The 18666-nt window shown below is 35.3% G+C and overlaps 1 protein-coding gene across 9 annotated transcripts in view; it reads left to right on the top strand.

The window, feature by feature from the left end:
* The window catches only part of DGKB (diacylglycerol kinase beta), a 332462-nt gene that overhangs the window by 142555 nt on the left and 171241 nt on the right, over positions 1-18666 (top strand). The window lies entirely within an intron of this gene.

The raw sequence follows: 18666 nt of genomic DNA, 5'->3' as shown, positions 1-18666 counted from the left end.
ACAAAAAAGAAAGCCCACATGTATCTTCTTGGTTCTTCCTTGTAGGGAAGTGAAGTTCACTTCAAATTCACAGTTTTAATGAATTAGTTGGAAAAGGGATTTAAGCAGGTCTTCATGTCTGAGGAACTGCTTATCTGGTTTGTGCTTCTCTGTGGTTTTCTAGGTAATATCTATGCTTCTTAATATTAGCAGAATTTCTTTGTTCGTATTTGATTTGTGATTTGTTGTTAATTTCTGATACTATTCTGAAATACATTACTTCATACCTCATTTGGGTTTTTCCTGGGTGATTCTTCCTGCCTATATGCAGAAACCTACTCTTGATTGAATTACGCTCTCTTTTAATTTTTATTGTTTTTCCACAGCACTGTGAAAACTAATGGTGACCTACAACACATTGTACATTGCCTCATAGATTCTTGCCAAATAATAAGCGCAGTCTCTAATCAAACATGAATGGAACTTGCTGTGTAAACTTTCTAATGGTATGGCAGAAATTGTGCTTAATAGCAAACAATCTAAATGTATGTTTAGAAAGGACAGGAAAGTAAAACTGAATAAAATTGTGCTTGACATAGGGCTCTTGTTGTTTTAGGACCATAATTCAGGTTGGAAGGGATTGCAGGAAGTCATTAGTTCTAAACAGGGTCAGCTGTGAGAGCGGAGCACATTGCTCAGGGCATTATCCATTTAGATTTTAAAAGCCCCCAAGGATGGCACAATCTCTTTGGGCAACCCGTTGTGGTGCTTCACTGTCCTTATGATGGAAATGGTTTTTTGTTTTTTTTTTTTCCAAACATCCTGTCTGAATCTCTCATTTCAACATAAATTATCTGTCTCACATCCTCCTGTCATGTGTACCACTGTGACGAGTCTGGCTTTGTTGCAGTGTGCTATTAGACCTCTCTGGAGCTGCCCTCTTACCTGTTAATCACCTTATCTAGTCAGTCTTTTTTTAAAAATCTCTCCAGCAATCAAGACTGTAATACCCGAGATATAAGAATGCTGGGGTAGCCAGTGTTCAAAACTTTGCTGAAGTTGAGCATGATATCTCTTGCTCTCTCCTCATCTACAAATCTAGTTGTTTTGTCATAGTACCAATCAGAAAGAAATTTACGCCTTGGAAGGAAAATGATAGACTAAGTTGAAAGGAATGCTAGAAACAGTAGAATGTGTATGTGAAAGATTTGATTAATGTGTTCAAGCCAAACAAGCCCTTTTTATCCTATGGCAATCTCAAAGCCCTGATATATACACAAGTACTGCACTGTGTCTAAGCAGAGAGAAAAAGCTAAGAAACAGAGATGTATGTGTAACCAGCTGTGACTGAATGTGGGTAACGTTCAACCTGGTGGAAACACAAAGCACAGAAGGAGCATAAAAAGCGGACACCAAGCCATGTGTCAGATTCAAAGCAGGAGCTAGAAAACATCTAAGAGCAATGTAGAACAAGATAAAGATTTTTCAATTGCTCACATCCATCATTCTGTCAGGATGGCAAGATACCAGAAGAGAACTTCCATCTGCTTCCTAATAATACTGGAGTCACTGATACGAGCTAAGTATCCAAGAAAAATGTGCATTAAAGTAGTCAAATAATATTTGCTTTAAAAAACAAAGATACCACCACCCCAAGGAAAACCAAACCAAAAAACCTCTTCAAGAATATAGTAGGGTCCTCTGAAAAGGAAAGCTTGCCTTGGAAAGTCACAGATTTGGGGAGCTGGACAAATATAGCTGGTAGTATTAGAGGACAAATGAGGAGGCATGACAGAGATGGGAAACATCAGGCCAACTGTCCAAGAGTGGAAAGTTCAATTAACGATGTACTTCAGAGAAAGTACAAGTTATTTTCCCCATAATCTACCCAACCAACTTTCGTAGTCATATATTCATGCACTAGGTTGATATTATCCCAGTGATCATCAAAGACAGAGTTCAGTAATGTCAGTATTGTATTGTTATCACAGACTGTGTTCCTGGGCTTGCAGTGCTTTTCTGCAGTTGCTGCAGTACTGGAATTTCAGTCTTGTTACTTCATTTAGCCAACTTCCTGTTGTTACAACCAGAAGGAGCGTGTGTGTGTGTGTAGACAGAGTATTTCATTGGATGTCTTATTTGTCACGGTTAACCTTTTCCTATGGATAAAACAGTTTAACTTGTGCTGCTTTCTCCAAGCATGCCGCTGCATACCGTTAATGGTGGCTCAACATGTATATGTGGACAGGTGCTTCAGATAAGCCTGTGTTTGTAACACACCTGGTTTCTTTTATCCTAGCTATTTTTTTTGTATCTGTGTCTCAAGCCTGTTGAAAAAAAAAACCGAAAAAAAACTCCAAAAAGCCAATACTTCCCTAATCTAATGTTGTCTTAGAATCGGGAAGTATTTTCACAAAATCAGTACTAATTCTTCAGTTCAATGCTTGAAATTACCCCCTCCAAAAAAACCTCAAAAGAACACCCAAGCAAACAAAATAATACTCGGACTGAATCACCATATACTCATGACTCTATGCATTGCTCAAAGAAGAAGAGGAAAAAAGTAGATAATGATACCCTAAAAACAAATCCTACCTTTGCAAACAATTTTTCTGAAATCTGCTCTGAGATTGTGCCTAGATTAAGCCATTTTCTTTAGTGATGCAGTCATAGTAAAGCATAAATGTGCATTGTTAATTATTAAATGGATGGGCCTGTATTCTATTCATAATAAATACACTCAGTTCAAGTACACACAAAACAAGATAATCATGGAAGATGGTGAAATAATCATGTGCTGATTGAGACCTGAGCAGCAGCCATGGAGGATGAGTAACAGACAATGAGGCAAACTCTTACATAAAACCAAAACAGGAAAACAACTTGAGAACATTATTACCTTGAGAAGGACTTCCATGTGTGCTGTTAGGAAACTCCATAATGGCATGGCCAGGAACTTTACATAGTGCTAAGGTGTGAAGAAAGCATTCTTTTAAACTTCGAGATAAGTAGCTTAGTTATCAAGCAATATTGTATTGTTGATACTAATCACTGAAAAGGGGGTGACTGTCAAGGCTGTTTATCTTTTATTGGGAAGTTTGTAAAGAATGTAAAATATGTAGGGAAGCTATATTGCTTATTTTTAGTGCTTCTCAAATGATTGTCTCAAAGTGAGATAAAATAGGTGTTTTGATAATGGAAGAAATGCCTCATTAAATGTTCCATTTTGATTAAACATTAGAAACCTTGGCTTCCACTAAATGCTTTGTTGAAAGGAGCATGTGGAAGGGGGAAGAAGATACCTTACATACTTAGGGGTAGGAATGTGTGAGAGAGCGCAATATCTCTCCTTTCTTTGCTTTCTCTTCCAGGTGGGTATTCAAGAGAAATGAAATCATGCAAAATCTATAATGAAATTATTCTTAAAAAACACCTCATTACTGTTTGATATCTCACAATTAATAATTCTTATTCTTAAAGATAGATGAATTTTTCAGAAGCTCCTCCTTGATTGGAGCAAATAGCTGTAGGCCAAACCAAAGGCATAGTCATAGTCACCTGAGAAGCAGCATTTCTAGACCCTGATCTTTTACATTTTTATGTAAACTACTTGAAAATATTAAACAAAAAACAAAAAAAAAAACCCCAATTATTGGATTCAGATAATGGCTTATCTCAAAAAAGGTAACAATTTTTAAACCAAACAACTCATCTATTTGCCATTGACTTTCATGTTAGTTACTAATAGCTCTTTTTATTGTTTTCCATTTTGTGGGTAATAATGCTGAAAGAAATTATGAATAGATGTTAGGATATGAGTCCTAAAGTAGGTTTTCCAGAAGCAAGGATAATTTTGAATTTACTGTTCTGCCACTGAATTAGCTTAGAGTTTAGACTTTATGGAGCCAAAATTAGGTCAACATGAATCAATACTGAAGGTCTTTAACCGTGAACATTTTCTTTCTGTTTTCTTTTGTTTTTTTACCTTTTAAATAAATAATAAATTTATCTGATGTTAATAGGAGATAAAATGTTATCAGTGCTGTTTAACTATCACTTGAATTTTTTTAACTGCATGGCGTATTGCAGAATGTATGCTGCTAAGCCCGTTGCAATTCTGTAGGTAGACTGTTGGAGCATCATAAACTGAACTTGCAAACATCTGCATTGTCTTTTAATACAAGTTTGTATATACATAAATATTACTGAGCTAGATTTTAAGGAAAATTATACTAGATAATTTGTGGCACAGTGCAGCCTTCCCTATGTTAAAACAGAGAATGCCATCTAAAATGAAAGCAATTTTCACTGGTGTTTGGTTAGTATTCAAGGTGTAAGAATAAACCAAATGATATGGTACTTACTGGCATTTACAGAAGGCAATTCTAAAGATTATATTAGCAATTGTATCTCCTTGTGTTCAACTTGAAGCGTTCTGTATGAATGACTGATTAGGTAACTCTCTGATATTCACCTCTATTTTCTTCCTCTTGGGCCAGAGTCCATGAAAATTTTGATCTTTTGTTTTTGACCAAGTTATAGGTATGTTACATATGTAAAGAACATATATATTCTCTCTGTTCACACTGAAGTGATTGCCTAGTGTTCTGGCTAGGAGGACTGCAAGGGTTGCTTCCCTTTGGGAAACCAGCAGCCCCTTAGAGGCTTACATTCTTTGTAGATCCAGAATTGCTTCTCCCTTATCTACACTGATCACCTGAATACATGCTTTAGGGTAAGCCTACTTGGGATCTTTGCTACTAGTGCTCTTTTATCGACATACCCTGAAGAGTCAATCAAGTTCCTTAGGAAGCTTAAGGCTACAGCTGATCTTATTCCGATTATTTCATTTGCACAAGGTGTTTAGGATATGGAAAACGTCTTATTTGTCTACTTACTGACACAGGATTTAAATAAGAATCTTCCAGCTTCCCTTCAGCTAAAATTTTGAATACATGTGCAAACACATACACAAGAACATATTGGAGGGAAAAAAATGCTCTAGGACAGCAATTAAGACAGTAACCTGGAAGAGAACTGGGATATCCAGATTCCTGTTCCATCTGTTGTTTTTGTCCATTTGATTAACTTGTACATGGAAATTCAGAAACTTACATTACTCTCTTCTAAACTCAATAGGTAAAAAATTCTAATGCTAAAACAGAACTTATGGAAGTAGAACACCTCAGTCTTTCACTCAGTCTTTACAACATGTGGTAATTGATTTCATTGCAATATGGTGATATTCTCACTTGGATGATCTGCAGCAAAAATATTTTTTGCAAGTGTTTTAAGTTGAGGCAGTAAAGATAGTTGAATGTGCCTGGAAATGTTCTGTAAGTTCTTTGAAAAACAAGTCAGTATTATATGCTGGATTAATAAAAAATTAGCAGTTATCACAGAGAGGGGAAATTTCATTAATACTAGTAAGTAATACTACAATCAGGAGGTGTTCTCTGAAGAATTATTATCATAAAGTAGTAAAGGTCTACAACAAAGACAAGTGTACTTTTATGACACCTAATATGTTATTATCCAAATGCACTATCAAATAGATATTTGAGGGCTCATGATTTAATATTCTTCAACCTTAACCAGTCACCAAGAGCCTCTAATTCTGCCAGTGGGGAAAAATATGACTTCTTAAATCTCATAATCATAAATTTGAGCTTGTTATGAGTCTGCTTCCCCATCACTATAGTCTAAGTCATCAACCTACACTTCCATTATACCTTTTTTTTTTTTGCAAGACTTGTCAAAAAAGGAGTAAGAAATATCTTACATAGAAGCCATCTTTTTTTTGTTTTCTTGAGAAAGGGCATTCATTAGCATCAACAAAAACTTTGACTGCCAGAATTATTAGTCTCAGATACCTAACTGACTGTGGGATCACATAATCTTTTATTTTTTGGGTTTTTTGGTGTTATTTTTTGTATTTTATTTGTTTTATTATCTATGTTATTTTAGAGTATATTTATTACTAAAAAAGAAAAGGTGTTTATTATTGTATATAATATTTACCACTCTGAATGAATTTAAGTTTTATGCTGGCCCCGTATTTTGCAATTTTAAAGCCTCATAGCCTCATGCTGATAAATAGGAATTTTTTTTTCTTCATAGGAAAATATCCTAAGGACATTTGCTGATTCAGTGCAGAATTCAAGTGCATGCACATCTTAACACTGATGCAATGTGACATTTAAGTATATGTTTAAACTTTCCTATCTAATGAAGCAGTTAAATACTTGGGTAATTTTTAAGCATTTTTTGCATTTTCACTAACGTGACTGGACAAATGCACGTGTTGAATTCTAGGCATTTGGTGTAAACTGATTAATTATTCAAGTAGGATTTTTAGGTATACATAACTAAAAATGATGTTTAGTGGTTTGCTGAACTAATATGAACATAAACACATGCCTAAGTGATTTTGTGAATCCTAATCATCACTTTGAATGTGCTAATGGAATGCTGTGATATATTGCATTATTTCTGTGCCAAGGAGGAAAAGAACACTTCATAGTAAATAGTATTACTGCTTTGTAATCCAAAACACTTTTTTTTTCCTGCAAAAAGGGTTAAGAAAATAAACAATTTATCTCTGTGTGAATTCAAATGTAATATTAAAAGATTGATATTGATACTGGACTTCTCATAGTGTCAGTCATGTAGCCAAATCTGTAAAAATGGTTGCTATATCTGTGGGGAGAACTCTGCTGTCTTTCAGAAGGAGCATGCTCAGAACACTTTAATCCCAGATTTGAAATGCTGTTATATTGAGGAATCATTGATAGTTCAGTGTATTACCTTGTTTAATTTTCTCACATTGCTAATTTTTGCAAATTATTTATTCTTACTGGTTTTGCTACTTGCAAAATCTTCTTTACTCTTTCAGCTTTATTGCTGAAATATTGAAATTCTTCTGCAGAAATTTTTGGATATAATATCTGGCAAATATGATGATGCAGGGGTTTTTGTTGCAGGTGGTTGTTTTTTCATATGGCAGAAAGCCTATACTGCATGCCATGGAAAGCTGGATCTGTAGAATGATTAATAAATAAGAAGCTGTAGGAGGCTCTTTGCAGGTTTTCTCTCACTAATGTGCTGCAGTATTTCCCTGGACATGGAGAATGCGAATTCCAAAATTAAGATACACTTAGTCTTAAGTTTATCTTAGTCTTAATTCTTACTGCAGCACTGCTAGTGGTGTTCTCTGTTAGGTAGTTTCTTTCTGCCAGGGTGGATTTAGTTTACCTTCTAAATCCCTGCCATCATATTATTCTGCCATTCATAATGTACATTGGGGTACCCTTGCATGAGAGTTGTACTGCACTGCATGGGATATGGGAGGTACTTTTGTGCAGAGAACTAAAGTATTGTAGCTTACTCTACTGCTATGAGACTTACTACTACAAAAGAAGAATGATTTCCTGAGGTGACATTTGTTTTATTTCTTATAAATGTAAAGAAATTAAAAGAATTTCAATTTTCCTTCTGATTTGATTGGTCATTTATTTATTTTTATTTTAATGCTAAAGTGTAAATTTATGCCAGCATATGCTGTAACTTTCTGAAAATGTTTACATATATCAAATAAGTTTATTTAGACTTGTGTGTGTGATTTCCCTTACAGTGCAGTAAGAATACCTAGGTTTGTGCTGAATTCACTGTGGGCTTTGTTAGGTTCTGTGAAAATACAGTTCTGTGGGCTATATTTAAAGCAGCAAGTAATTTTGCTCAGTAGGAGTGTAGCAGTTGATGCTGAGGCCCTTCTGTCTGCAAAACATGTAGTTTGGGAGTCTGAATTCAAACTGGGTATAGTCTGTTCCCCTGCTATGAACAGTCCTAAACATGCTTGTCCTAAAGTGACCTAAATGACTGGTCATTGGTTTAGCTGGTGTGTCCTCATAATATAGAAGAAGCATGCTGGCCACACTAAATATGTCACCTTTCAAAGATATCTGGCTGACATGCAGCAGTCTTTGCTTCAGAGAGAATCACAGGAAGTAGGAATGATTTGCTAATAAATGTAATTGCTTGTCTACAGTTTCCCAGTGAACCTGGAAAAGTCAAATAGGTGTGCACTGTGTTTAACTTTGGCTTACCATCCTCCCATTCTAGTTTCCCATGTAGATTTTTTTTCTTCTGTCATTTTAAGTATTTGAGATTCATTTAACTTTTCATGATGTGGTGACAGCAAGGCTGAAACCCTTGAACTAAGAAAGGCTTCCTTGTTTTTGATTTATTTGTATCTCATGCACTTGCTAGTACTTACTTCCCATTCCTGTCATAAAATCATTCTTCTGGCATGGAATCAAAGGCTAGAAAGTGACTTGTTTCCTTAGTCAGTAAAAACTTTGAGAAAAATCATAGGGAGAGTCTTTGGCAGTTACCTATATCCCTCTCTTTAATTTATAAGGGATTTGTAAAATAGAACAATTTCCAGAATTGAGAAGATGTTAAATTTCATCTATGTCAAATTTCGGAAAGCTAGTTATTACATAAAATGCAATGAGGAGTAACCTTACTAACGAGATATTGCAAGAGATATTTTTTGGGAAGAAATGCAGTAAAATGAAACTTGCAGTCCTCTGGTGTTTTGTTATTGCGTACCCTATTTTGGAGATTTTGAGTCTTTTTCATTAATTTTGTGTTGCTTTTTTGTTTTGGGGATGTGATGCATTTGTTTTCATAAAGGAAGGTTCTACAAAGCAGCCTCGTCAGCAGCTATGGTTACAAGTGACAGTTATAAATGACAGAATGTACCTAAAGACATAATTAATCTGCAGTGAGCTTGGAACAGCTCCTTAGCTAAATGCAACTAAATCAGCTACACAGTGTGTAATTAACTTATAACTGTATTAGTGCTACTACAATATTATTCATTATATATGTAAGTTATTATTTTCTCAATATGAAATTTGTAATATACTAAGTAATTATTAGGAGTTCATTATAGTATTTTGTTCATATTATCATAATATAATTGTGATGTATGTTCATCTTATTAATGCTGTTAGTCCTACTTGGTCTTAAAAGAAATGTCAAGGAAAATGTCAGGAAAATATGATGTGGGATTTTTTTCACACACTAAGAAGTATCTTTATTCAAATGACATTGAAATTTTAGTCCTTGTCTAGATTTTGTAATTCTGCTTGTTAGTGATGACAGGAGTGTATCAAGGAAGGGTAGAAGCCAACAAGACTTTATGTTGAAGTCAGGAGTAAGGTGAATAAGCTTTAAAGTAAGTCATAAGACTAATTTAGAGCTTAAAGTAGGAAGAAGAACTGAGGAAAGCGCTTGAATTAAAAAGGCAAAGATTTTTAAGACGTGATGGTAGCTGATGGAACTAAGCTGAATCTGAGAAAGGTTTATGAGATATGCAAGCTGTACAGAACATTACGTGGTTTGTGTGTACACCGATACCTTCACCTGGCTAAGATGCAAGACATATGTCTCTGTGTACACATGTAGAACTATGTGAAAAATAGCTGAGATTTAAATTGTAATCATTCTGTTTTCATGTGAGAGTTAATCCTGATATATGTAAACAAGTTTATGTAAATTAGTTGCTTTACCAATTTCACCCTGACAACATCATTTACCTTTTTGCCATGCCATTAAAGATCCTGTCTCAGAACTTGAGTTTCACAGGTCTGCGAGATCCCTACTAAGTCTTTTCAGACTGTGTGTGTGTAGCTGAGAGGGACCAAAGAAATCATAATCATGCTGACTCAAGTGCCCATTGAGGACATGAAGTACTGTTATTTCTGAGAACATAGTATAAAACCCCATCTATTACAAATAAACAAGAGGGAGATCCAATTTATAAGCATTTTAGATTAAGTAAAATTTATAGGTATTTCATTATATACATTTAAGAAATAAATTCTTAATTAATTGCTCAGAATTACTTATTGGTTAGAAAATTAGGAGTGTGATTGGCCATTGGAAATTTTCTCCCTCTCTTATAATTCTGATTCTCTTAGTTTAAAAGAACAGTCACCTGTTGATTACATGCAGAATTGCTGTTAGCTCTAGGAAATCCATTAGAGATACTGATCCTTTGGGTGCATAATGTATAGGATATGTTGCTATTTAGTGTGTTTTGTGTAGTCATAACAGCTGTGTTATTGGTGCTGTGAGGTAGAAACATCAGTCAAAAAAGAGTAAGAAGGGCATTTTGGACAGAGGGATAAAGAGAACAAATAATCAACTATAGAAATCTTTGATTTACCATGGGCACCTCTGTAGATTTAAAGGAGGAATTTGATGTGTGTATTGGATGTTAAATAGGCACAGGAAATTGTTACTTTGTCAACCACGATACAATCATATGTATGGTATATAACTGCAGTCAGTCTTGAGGCCAGATAGATTCTTTTTAAAGATATTCAGCAAATGCTGTTTAGGAAGCAGTTTGTGGTTTGGGGAGAATTGCAGATATACATATATATATGAGAAGATCTCATGCCCCAAAATATGTTAAAATAGCAGTAGTGTATCATAAATTTAAATTATATGCACTATTGAATTTATGGTATAGGTTATCCAGGGGGGAAATATATAAAAATCTCAGAGACCTAGAGTTGTCTGTCATTTAGCATTATTTACATATCTAGAGAGTTGGTAGCTTAATTGATATTCCTGTGGTACAAAAATATTCTTTATATCTCCAGATCTGCATGTTTTCTACATTTTGATGGCAAAATCCCAAAAGAAACATGATTTAACTAAACTGAAAGTGGGTGGATTTAGCCAAGAAACACTTAGTGTTGTGTTACCATCTGAACCAGGTGGAACTAGAAGCAAATTGCTGAACATAAGTTATTCCATGTCCTTACTGGAACAATTTGTACTAAAGAGCCTCTACAGACACAGCACACAAGGAACTCTCTATTCACTATTTGTGATTTTACAGTTTCTTCACTTCAGCTGGAACTCCAAGGGTATAACATAGCATATTCTTTATTTCTGTGGCAATCCCAAGACTACTTAAGCTTATAAAATGCCAAAGAATGGGTCAAAATTGTTGCTCTTGTGCGGTTATTTTACGTTACTGGTGGTGTCACCAAGGCTAAATGGACTGATGTGGCACTCAAGAGTAAGAGCTTTCCAGAGCATCCCGCCAAGCATTCTCACCACAGGTGCTGATTCCCACCCAGGTCGCTGGAGCACATGGGCACCACAGTGTGCTGTGGTACAGCGTGCAGCCACTTGCAGCTGCACCTTACTTCAGCACCAACATGCCACATGCAGACTCTCCAATAACTGTGTTGAGTAGACAGAACACTTTTCCAGGGCAGCTTGTGGTACCATCCTGGTAGTGCGGTTTCTGTCTGGAGGGCTTTCCTTGGCATTACATTTAGTACTGCTGCAATGGAAAGGCTGTTCATGCAGCCATTGCAGTCCCTACACTGACAAAGGAAGGGCTCCTCAGCTGCTGAATTGTCTCAGGTGTTCACATATGCTCTCCTCACATTTCTGCCCTGGCTTTTAATGTTTCCCTTTTCACTGTGCTCTGTAACTCATGAGGTTATATTTTATACCTCATATTGCACCAGCATAGGTTTAGATCAGATATTAGGAAAAATTTCTTCACTGTATAAAGTGAGCTATAGCCAGGCATTGGAACAGGCTGCCCAGGGAAGTGATGGAATCACCATGCCTGGAAGTGGTAAAAAAAGTGTGGCTGTGACACTTCTAGGGATGTGATTTAGGAGTGAATATGGCAGGGGATTGGACTTGATTATCTTAGAGGTCTTTTCCATCTTAGATGGTTCTGTGATATGAAAGAAGCATCAAAATTGGCACCAGTCACTTCAGACCCGCTCATGGTATTAGCCATTCACAGTGTCTAGAGCTGTTATGTTTAAAATTCTTTGCCGTGTTTATCCCACATTTTAAAAAAATAATTAATCTGTATTGCATGATATTGCATTACTACTTTCTTAGAAGTATCCTTGCATTCAAACAGATCAGGTAATCCAGAATGTTAAAGAAAATAAATGGGACAAGTCTTGGTATTATCTGAAGAAGCAGATGTAAATTGGGGTTTTCTGGACTTTTATGCAGCTAGTATTTAGGAATAGCAAGATGCACAGATTATATGGATCCAGCCCTGCTGATCTTGGCCAAATGGAGAAAAAAACCCCAAATTATGTAAAGCACATAGCCTGGGAATCCAATTCTGATGCATATAGGGCTTGTCCAAATTACTGCAGCAGTTTGATTCCTATAGAGAATGGCAGGAAAAAGATCTGCATTGCATTTGTAAAATCCCATAGTTGGTGACTAAAAGAATTTCTCTTGCCATTCTTTCTGCTTGGGGAAACTCCATGTCAGAGGGGGTGATGTCAGCTGAGACACTGGTGTGTCTCCTTGTTTAAAATACTGTCTGTGACCCGACACACAAAACAGATTTATCACCTACCTGAAATATCCAACCACATTCCCTTCTGCTAGGAGGATTACATGGAAGGAAGCATGCTTACTTTTGAAACAGCAGTGGCTGAAGACTCTTCAAGGAGATGAATATACCCTGTCGTAAGTATTGTTGCTGGGCTAGAAGTTGGGTAATAATGAAAATGCCTCTGTGCTTTGGATTTCTACCTGCCTCTCTGGATTTCAGTAATAGTTTCAGTATGGTGGTGACATTTATTTTGTTCTGCACTGAGAGGAATAAAGGCTATGCCAGTGTCTAGAGAAAATGCTGTGTTAAGCTGAAAAGAATTGCTGTGGCAGGAGGGTTCTATGCTAGTTCTTCAGGAAGATAAATATCAGTTCAAATACTGACTGTTTTCTGCTATCTTAGCAAAATAACTCTGAAGAAAAAATATGAATTAAAAAAATTAAAATGGGAGTCTAATAAGAAAAAAGTAATTTTCTGTGATCATTTTTGAACTTATTAATAAGCACAGCCTTAGTTAAATGACATTTCCCTTCTTAGGAGTGTTATTGACATTTTGATATGAGACAGAGAGACCTTTAATGAGATCTCAATCAAAGGTAATATTTATATAATGATACATGAATTCATAAATGCTATTCAAATAAAAATGCTGTAGCCCATTTTGGCCTTCACCTTATGAAAATCTGTACAGGTCATAAGATGAAAAAGCTCAGTGAATGACGACTAATACTCTCACCTGATTGTCTAATTATTTCTGACTAATTGTGTGAGTTAATGTTTGAAGCTTAATCTTGCAATATAACTTAATTCATCACCCAGAGAAAATGCATGGAAAAAGACTGAAATTTTCTCCCTTGCTCAACATATGATCTCCTTAACATTTGAGTTTCGGGTGATTTCTAGTCTCATGTAAAAAAGGTAACATGTATGTAAACTGTATGTTAGCTGCCAAAGAAATGTGCAGACAAGTAGAACAGATCCTTAAAATTCCTGTTTCATACCTTTGTTTTTTTCAATTCTTTTACTAGCCAAAATCCCAGTCTATTGCATTTTGTTGTAACTTCAGAGGGCAAAAGCCTATGAAAAAAATAAAATTTCCCAAGGTCCATCCAGCTTGACCTTGAACACTTCCAGGGACAGAGTGTTCATGGAGCATCCATAACTTTCTTTGTGTGTTTTAAATTTACACTATTAAGCACAGATAAAATAGTAATGCTATTCTTGTACTTTTGTTCATCTTCAAGTAATCTGTTCTGTGGATTATCCATTACATGGGTAAGGATACAGATCATGCTGCCTGAGTGTGAGCCCAGAATCAGAGGAGTCTTCTTCATGTAATACTGCTCGGTCTGCACATACCAGGTTAGGGGAGAGGTAGCTTGGGATGCTCACTTGCAGCAGCAGACTTTTTTTCCTTTGCTGCACCTTTTTTTTTTTTCCTGCATTTATAGTTTAATTGACATAATGCTTAATATGGTTCTTTCTTAAGTTATGCCATGTCCAGATATTTGAAAGTGCCTTATAATTATAAATTTTGACCTAAATCTTAAGTTACTTTGTTACATAGTATGTACCGCTATATAATCCTTCTACTCTCACAATGTCTTCAAAACCTGAAGAAAATAAATTCCTTAATTAAGAAAATAAATTCCTTGACTTATTTCTTCATGAGTAAAGAAGAAATGTTATATTTGGGATTTCTAATTTTCTAGGTTATAAAGCTTTTGGAGGTGAAATGAAGAGGTAGTAAATGAGTTGTGGTTGTATTTTTAAAATACTGTTTTGAGCCATATTGTTACTTAGTCTAGATTTATCTTTTTGATTGAGAGAGGCTACTAGTGTCTCAAGAGGAAATGTTTATTTTCAGGAATTCTGAGAAACTCTAGGTCACTTCTTCTATTGCGATTTATCTATCTAATTTTAATATTTAATTCTGAAAATTTCTGATTTCATTATATTTCATTATATATATTTCATGTTGTTGTGCATTATTGTTTTTTGTTTTCTTAGGGTTTGAGTTTGTTTTTTTGTTTATGGTTTTATTTTTGGTTGGTTTTTTTGTGGTTTATATTTTTTGGGGTTTTTTTTCTTTTTATTGGTTGATTTGTTTTGGGTTTTTTTCTTTTATTTTTCAGAATTTCAGGGGAAAATTCATGCCAGAAAATTACATGAACAGCAAATAATAATGAGGAATTTTCATTTACATATTAAGCTTTATTTTATATCTGACCTGAATTTTCAGATCAGATATAAAATGAAGCTTAATATGTAAAGCCACACTTAATCTTTGTGTGCACAATATTAGATATCAGATTTTCCTATATGGCACCAACATGTGGTTATGCAAACAAAACATTAGAAAGTCATGGGGCTAATGAAATTGGGTTCTTGTACCTTTTTGTTGCTACATTATACCTATATTTCATAACAAATTGTCAAAATTTTAAGTAACTGCCTCACCTCATTTCATTTTGTAACCCCAGAAGTAAGTACACTTGTTATCACTTGATTTGCAACTACATTCATGTTACTAGTTATCCCTTAAAAATGGATCTCATGAATAATGAAAATAAATCCCCTTTCTACTCCCATAGCAAGAGGTTTTAAGTGCTACCACCTGGCATCTTAGCAAAAGATCATAATAACCATGTTTTCTTACAATAGTTCATTGAGAGGGTACATGGCAAGAATTAACAAATTTCCACTCTTGGAGCCAAATAAGAAGCTGAGTCTCTACTCAGGCAAAAAATCAATAGCAGCTTTGCCAGACCAAGACATAGGTGGCTGTTCTTAGAACTGTGGTTTATAAATTCTTTCTCTTAACTATTTCTGTTCTTGATTGTTCTCTAGAAAGTTTAAAGGCAAACTGCTGTTCTTTACCCAGTGTGTGTTTGGCCTTCTTTTCTGCTTCCTCTGTGTATCTGTTTACTCATATCTTCATTTGTATTCACCCCCTTCACTCTTTTTCCCTCTTTAAGGTTGATTCATTTATCCTGTAATGCCCATTTATTACAACCTCATCTTCACCACTCTCTTTTTAACTCTGTTGCTTATCTGTGTGATAGGAATTGTTCCTGCTTAACAAAATCAGTTTCTAATTCCATTTAGCTAAGTAGGTTCAACTGCTTTGTGTGGACATTGAAGCAGTTTAAAAGTGGCTAAAACAGTTTTAGCTTAACCCAATTAAACTAAATCAATTTTGACCACTCTTTAACCACTTTAAAAGCAACCACACAAATGAGTGCATCAATTTTGTCTAAATTAATTTAGACAAATCAGCAGATTTCACATCTGTAATCCTTTAGTATCTCTTTTCAAATTCTTTCTCACCAGATCACAGAGTCCCTCACATTTTCTTTTTGATCCAGTACTCTAATTTCCAGACCAGGCTGATTCTGGAATAGCTCTGAAAATTCAGATTATCAGACTGCAAAATACAAAATTTTAGAACAGAAATAATGGTTTCAGACAATCTGTTTCATTGCACAACACTGTGATTAACTTAATACTAGGGTACAGAATATATTCCTGGAGATCAAATTTACTGTCATTGATTAGTGTACATTTCAGCCTGTCAGAAAGGTTAACAGGGCTTCTCAGATACCAAATATTGGAAATAGCAAGGGCAAATTTCAGGAATAAATTATTTAATGAGTATTTTATCTGGATCAACCTCAGTCTTTCCTCTCTTCTCATTTCTAGGTGATAACAGCTAATCTTATTAATCAGTCCTGGAGGGGGGTGGGTTTAACCCTTTCAGATAGCTAGGAATGAAGCACAGCACTTACAGGTAGAAAATTGCAGACCACAAAGCAGCAACACACAAGCAAATTTTCCATGTTTAGTAATCACTTAAATATAAGTTCTTGCTAGAAGGGCAAATATGATCCTTAAATTTCTTCTGAGGGAAAGACTGAGTAAACACAACATGCCTTGGATGCAGTCTTGGCGAATTTGTGCAGCTGTAACATCCATATTTCAAAAAGGCTGTTGAAAGATTCAAGGAAATTCAGAAAAGTGTGACAAGAGTGGTTCAGAAGGTTTAAGAGCTTTATTGCAAAAGACAGTGAAGAGACAACTTGATCAGTCTGAATGTACCTTAATGGGAAGAAAATACATGGCAGTCAGCAATCTGTTAAGATAGTCAAGTTCCTCAAGATATAAGCTGAAACTAGACAAACCAAGGTTGAACATGAGCCACTGAAACTTAGAACCAAAGGAAATTAGTCAGGGACATAATTATCTGCTTGCTTTCCTCACTTGAACTTTCAGCTCAGGATGGTACCATTTCGGGGGGAAAAAAATAGCTCAGGAAGACATAGTGTTTATCTAGGAATGGCAGTGTTCAATGTTATTACCTATTTAGACAGGAATCATAATAAACTCTATGTATGCGGGGAATCCTTGGTCAGTGGGACCTTTCCCACAGAACTGTAATTATACCAGGAATTCAAATTCTAAAGGAAAGAAGGAAGGGAAGTAGCAGCACACAGGGAGGCTGTTGCTGGGGTTGCTGGAGTTAGTCCTTCCCATCCCAGCTTGCTGGAGCTCCTCTGACTCCTCACTTCCTCTGCCTGTCTACAGTCATTTGCTGCTCTAATGTACATAATGCTGTAGTGCTGCACATGTATAGCAAAAGAAATTTCAAATGACAGAATAAATATATAAGTGAAAATAAGCATAATTTTTTGAAAGCAACAGAGTAGCAAAGTAATGCAGAGAGCATAATAATAAGATTTAGAGGCATCACAGTATATATATATAGTGTCTCAATGACCACAGTGTTTATTAAGCAAGCTTTTATTTGACATGTAATACTGTGGACTTCTTATCTGCCTGTTATCATGAGGAAGACTATTTTTTGTAAAAGAAAATATGTAGTGGGCAAATTTCCCATTTCTTGCAAAACTAAAATATATAGCAGTTTGATGTTTAACCAGCTGGCCTGCTTGATTTGAACCATGCTATGTATTTCTTCATAGAATGGTTCGTAATGTTCCCAAAGTATTGTCAGTGCAAATACTTTACCTAAAAACATTCTGTTCTTTAAATGTCTTCCTTCATCACATCATCTCAGTCAATCTCCTCAGCCTTTACTCCCTCTTCTGTTTAAAATCTCAAAGTGATTGCAGTTGATATGTGCCATATGAGGCTTCACTGAAGCTATTTAAAGGCTACTGAATTTAAAAGACCCAATTGATTCATATGACAATTTAGAAATGGGGTTAATGGCAAGAATAATTTTGTAGTTCACAGAAAAAAAAAATTGAAAATGGTGCAGAAAAAGAACATGTACATATGTGAAATACAGCTGAAAAGCAGCATAGAATAATTATAAAGTCTTCCTCACCCTTGTCTCATTGCTTAAACTGTGTGGATCTGTATCATTTTGTGTACCATTCCTTTTAACTATATTTGAAGTTAAACAGCATGTATGGTGTCTTTTTTCTGTCAAAAAGAGTGACAGCTTCTATAATTCCCTTGTTTCACAGAGTATAAATATTCCAATGAGTGTTTTCATGGCTGCAGTCATTGAGTTTTAACATGTATATTTATTGGTTGCTTGTTCTGATAATTTATGGTCAGCTGCCAAGAACAACTAAGCCTTGCAGTTAAAGATGTTTTTTCAAGTTAGACTAAAAAAATAAGGTTTCTAAATCTAAAACATGTAAAATAACACTAAATTCTTGTATTTGGGTGATAGAAGAAAACTGGGAAATTAATACTTAATTCCCCAAGTTGTGACTTTCTGGAAGCCCCTGCCTGCCATTAATTTGCATAAAATTTCATATGCAGACTGCAAATAGTTATGAAAGTGCTGCTGTAGAATCTCTAGCTCCAGAATGTATTACATAGCTTTGCTGGTCAGGTCAAGCTAGAAGATTGCATGCTGGGCCTTATATTCTTCTTGAAAATATATAGATGCTTGCTCCTAATGGGTGGAATATAAAACCCCTTTGGATGGCTACAAAAATCTGTGTTTTCAGCTAACTTGGATGTATAAAACATATATATTGAACAGCTAACCAGTTATAAACACCAAGTGGATATAGGAGTCTTATCTTTCCATTCTTGATTTAGCTCTCAGCAGCAAAAGCAAAAATTGGTATTATTAGTTGAAGTACTTAACAGCTACAAGACTCCAAGGTCAAACTGGCAGCTAGTGTCTCAAATGGTTGCAGAATGCATGGTAATTGCAATGAAAAAAATAAAAGCAGACTAAAGTTTACTTGCAATGAGGCTCTTTGTAATTCAGTCACTATATAAAGATGTCT

This window comes from Passer domesticus, chromosome 1, assembly GCF_036417665.1.
Source record: "Passer domesticus isolate bPasDom1 chromosome 1, bPasDom1.hap1, whole genome shotgun sequence".
NCBI classification, from domain to species: domain Eukaryota; kingdom Metazoa; phylum Chordata; class Aves; order Passeriformes; family Passeridae; genus Passer; species Passer domesticus.
This window is presented reverse-complemented; position numbering and strand designations above follow the sequence as displayed.